Raw genomic sequence first — 4,313 nt, forward strand, 5'->3', positions numbered from 1 at the left:
ACATCCTTCCAGGTTTGATAGCATTCTTAAACCTTCAAGTTTATAGTCTTCTTGCCTCATTTTAAACCTTTTTGTAATTGGGTTTACAGTTATAGAATATATTAATTCCCAGGACTCAAAACGGAGCTATTCGGGGCTGGAGTGGGAGATAAAAACCGATGGGGCCCCCACTCAGAAGCAGGATCAAATCCAGATGACAGGAGACATGTTCCTCTTCCATAGTTGTAAGTCTCTCACAGCAGCCCCAGAGAACCACTCAGAGTCCTATGTCCCAACCGGGGAAAAAAAAAAACTGTGTAGCTCTCTGAGACATAAAACATAAAACATGGTATTTCGTGAAACCAGTTTCTTAATTATGAAATCAAAGTCACCATTTTATTTACTTTGCAACAGTTTGTTGCCTTTTAAGATGGAATCCTAAAGCAAAAATAATCTGTGAGCACCACCTTGTGGAAAGATCTACAACAACATCAATCTTTATTCATCGAACACCTATTTAATGTGCTGGTGCTGAGGATAGAGCAGTAACCGGACAAAAATCCCTGGCCTCGTGGAACTTAGTTTCCAGCGGGAAGACAGAAAATAAACAACATCAGTAAGTGAAACACATGATGTTTTAGAGGGTGCTGAGTGCTATGGAGAAAAATAAAGCACAGAAGAGGGACAGGGTATGCAAGGCCTTACTGAAAAGGTGATTTTGAACAAAGGCTTGAGAGAGAGAGAGGGAGTAGCCAGCCATGCAGTTACCTGCGGTAAAAGCCATGTGGATAGAAAGGCACATGCAAAGCTGTAAGTGGAAATGTGCTTGGTGAATTTGAGGAATTAGCATTGAAGGCACTGCCCAGAGCAAGTGTGGAGGAGATGGCAGGAAAGTGCGAGGGAAAGCAGGGACCACATCACATGGGCCCTTTCTGGTCATAGTAAGGATTCAGCATCTACTCCAGATGAGACAGGAGCCTTACGAGGCTGTGAGCAGAGAAGATGATACTTTTTTTTTTTTTCTAAACAGGATTTCTTTGATTGAAGGAGTCAGGGGAAGAAATGGAGATACTGTTTTTGGACCCAAGCAAGAATGGCCCCTGCCCTGAGCTCCATGCTTTAGAGGGTTCTGCATAAAACAAACACACAGCATGTAAATTTATGATAGTACCCAAGGCATCTTTTCTAGAGATCAAGGCTCCATTCTAGCACAGCACAGCTTGCAGTCTTAAGTATTCCCATTACGATCAGTTTCAGGCCCTGGGGAAACTCGTCTCCACACCTCTTGCCTAATGTTCATCAAATAAAAGGTGATTGTCTCCAAATGCCATCAAGGCTAATGGGCGGTATTGCTGCAAACATAGGAGATGGATACTCCTTTCGGGTGTGAAGAGGGTTTGAGCAATGAATGTGCTTAATTAAGAGAAATACAACTTATCAACTTCCTAAGATTGTATCTCAGGTGTGCTGAGCATCCATTTTCTTGCTCTCTTCATGTTCCTGTTCATCATTCTTGAAGTACTCATGACTTGCCTGATGTTTGCAACAGTTGCATGCTTAGTGGCTGGAAATATTAAATAATTCACATCTCTCTAAATTTGTATGTATGCAGGCCCACACAGAAAATTCAAGATGGATCTAGATTCTAGAATATTGTGTTAAGAGATGGTGGAAATGGCAGTAGAAGCGATCGTTTATATGATGAAATTTAAGTATTTGCAAAATTGTTTACCATCATGATAATGCATTATGCACAACCCTAATTACAATTTTTGAACATGGTATGTACTATTCATGGTTCATTTTTAAAACTTATTGTTAACCCAGCTAAGCAAATATTCTCCAAATTGAAATTAACGTTTAAAAATTAATTTTTTAGGGGCGCCTGGGTGGCTCATTGGTTAAGTGTCTCACTCTTGATTTCAACTCAGGTCATGATCTCACAGTTCGTGAGTTCGAGCCCCATGTCAGGCTCTGAGCTGACAGTGCAAAGCCTGCTTGGGATTCTCTCTGTCTCTCCATCTCTCTCTCTCAAAATAAAATAACTTTTAAAAAGTAATAATTTTTTTATTTTTTTCTATTTTTATATCTATTTTTATGTTAAATATAATTTATTGTCAAATTGGCTTACATACAACACCCAGTGCTCATCCCAACAGGTGCCCTCCTCAATGCCCCTCACCCACTTTCCCCTCTCACCCCCCCCATCAGCCCTCAGTTTGCTCTCAGTATTTAAGCGTCTCTTATGGTTTGCCTCCCTCCCTTTCTGTAGCTTTTTTTCCCCCTTTCCCTCCCCCATGGTTTTCTGTTGAGTTTCTCAGGATCCACATATGAGTGAAAACATGTGGTATCTTTCTCTGCCTGACTTATTTCACTTAGCATAACACCCTCCAGTTCCATCCACATTGCTACAAATGGCCAGATTTCATTCTTTCTCACTGCCGAGTAGTATTCCATTGTATATATAAACCACATCTTCTTTATCCATTCGTCAGTTGATGGACATTTAGGCTCTTTCCATAAGTTGGCTATTGTTGAAAGTGCTGCTATGAACATTGGGGTACAAGTGCCCCTATGCATCAGCACTCCTGTATCCCTTGGGTAGATTCCTAGCAGTGCTATTGCTGGGTCATAGGGCTGACAGTGCAGAGCCTGCTTGGGATTCTCTTTGTCTCTCTGCCTCTGTCTCTCTCTCAAAATAAAATATCTTTTAAAAAGTAATAATTTCGGGGGCGCCTGGGTGGCTCAGCTGGTTAGGCGTCCGACTTTAGCTCGGGTCATGATCTCATAGTTCTTGAGTTCAAGCCCCTCATGGGGCTCTGTACTGACAGCTCGGAGCCTGGAACCTGCTTCAGATTCTGTGTCTTCCTCTCTCTCTGCCCCTCCCCCACTCACTCTCTCTCAAAAATGAATAAATGTTAAATAAAATTTTTTAAAAAGTAATTTTTAAAAAATAACATGAATTATGTGGAAAACTTAATTATGAAAACATACACTTCGCTAAATTTAAGTTTTAAAAATAACATCTAGAGGATAAAAGTATAGTAATTCATTAACATCTTTCTCTGCTAGTCATCCAGATACCACCTGCCCATTAATAGAACAGCCAGACACACACAATAGTACTTTAGTCATCTTTGATAGTTTGTTAACTGTCAGTCTTAAAAACCATAGCTTTTTTTTTCACTTTTTCAACATGAAAATATACACTAAAATAAGAGGATAGAATATATTTTCAATAAATATATTTTAAATATACATATAAATCTCAAAAGGGAATCACGTTTTTCAAAGTTTATTTGTCTGGAAGAGCAAGACCAGAGAGCTGCCTATCACCCACTTCCCAGTTTGACTCACTGAGGTTTTCAAATCGATGTGACTACACACCTTCATTGATCCAAATTTAATTTGGATTCAATAAATTAGTTTCTTTTAAAAATGAGGCTGCTAGGTTGTTATATATTCACAATTATTGAATATTCACATGGCAAGTGAATTCCCAAATACCCACCTGTTCAGTGAATAACCAGAATTAATTAGTATAGACATGATGATAATGAAGCCAAACAATTTATCCAAATTAAATGTTCTTCCATGAAGAAAGGAAGGGCTGAAATTTTAGATCAATAATGATTTAATTTTACTCTTGACTCTTTGGGGGACATTTAGTTTTTCTAAGCACAACAATTTGATGAATGGCTGGATCTTTGCTATGACTCAGCAATAGCTTTATCAACTTTCCTTTGTTTTTAAATGTGTATTTATTTTGAGAGAGAGAGAGAGAGCACGTGAACATGCATGTGTGGAAGAGGGGCAGAGAGAAAGGGAGAGAGAGAGTCCCAAGCAGGCTCTGTGCTGTCAGCAAAGAGCCCAATGAGGAGCTCGGTCCCACAAACCACGAGATCATGACCTGAGCCGAAATCAAGAGTCCAATGCTTAACTGATTGAGCCACCCAGGAGCCCTTTTACAAACTTACTTTTTACCTTTTATCCAACACACATGGCCACCTAATACAGGATTTTTATGGTCAAACTTTTACATTGATTAATTTTGAAGATATTTTAGCTATTTTTTATCATTCTTTCTGTGCATTCTCCTTGAATTAAACTGACAAGGGAATAGCTCCATTTTGTTGCAAGTCAATCCTAACAGTTTCTAAACTCTTGAGACATACCAGCCCATCATGTGTCACTTGTTAGCCTTACACTCACACAGAAAAGAGTTGCACACACCTATATGAGATATACAAGATATTTGGTAAGAATATATTTATTAATTACAGATGTCAATCATATTTTATATGCAGATATTATTTAAATGGCATGGGAAATGG

The sequence above is a fragment of the Panthera leo genome, chromosome C2 (assembly GCF_018350215.1).
Source record: "Panthera leo isolate Ple1 chromosome C2, P.leo_Ple1_pat1.1, whole genome shotgun sequence".
Classification (NCBI taxonomy): Eukaryota; Metazoa; Chordata; class Mammalia; order Carnivora; family Felidae; genus Panthera; species Panthera leo.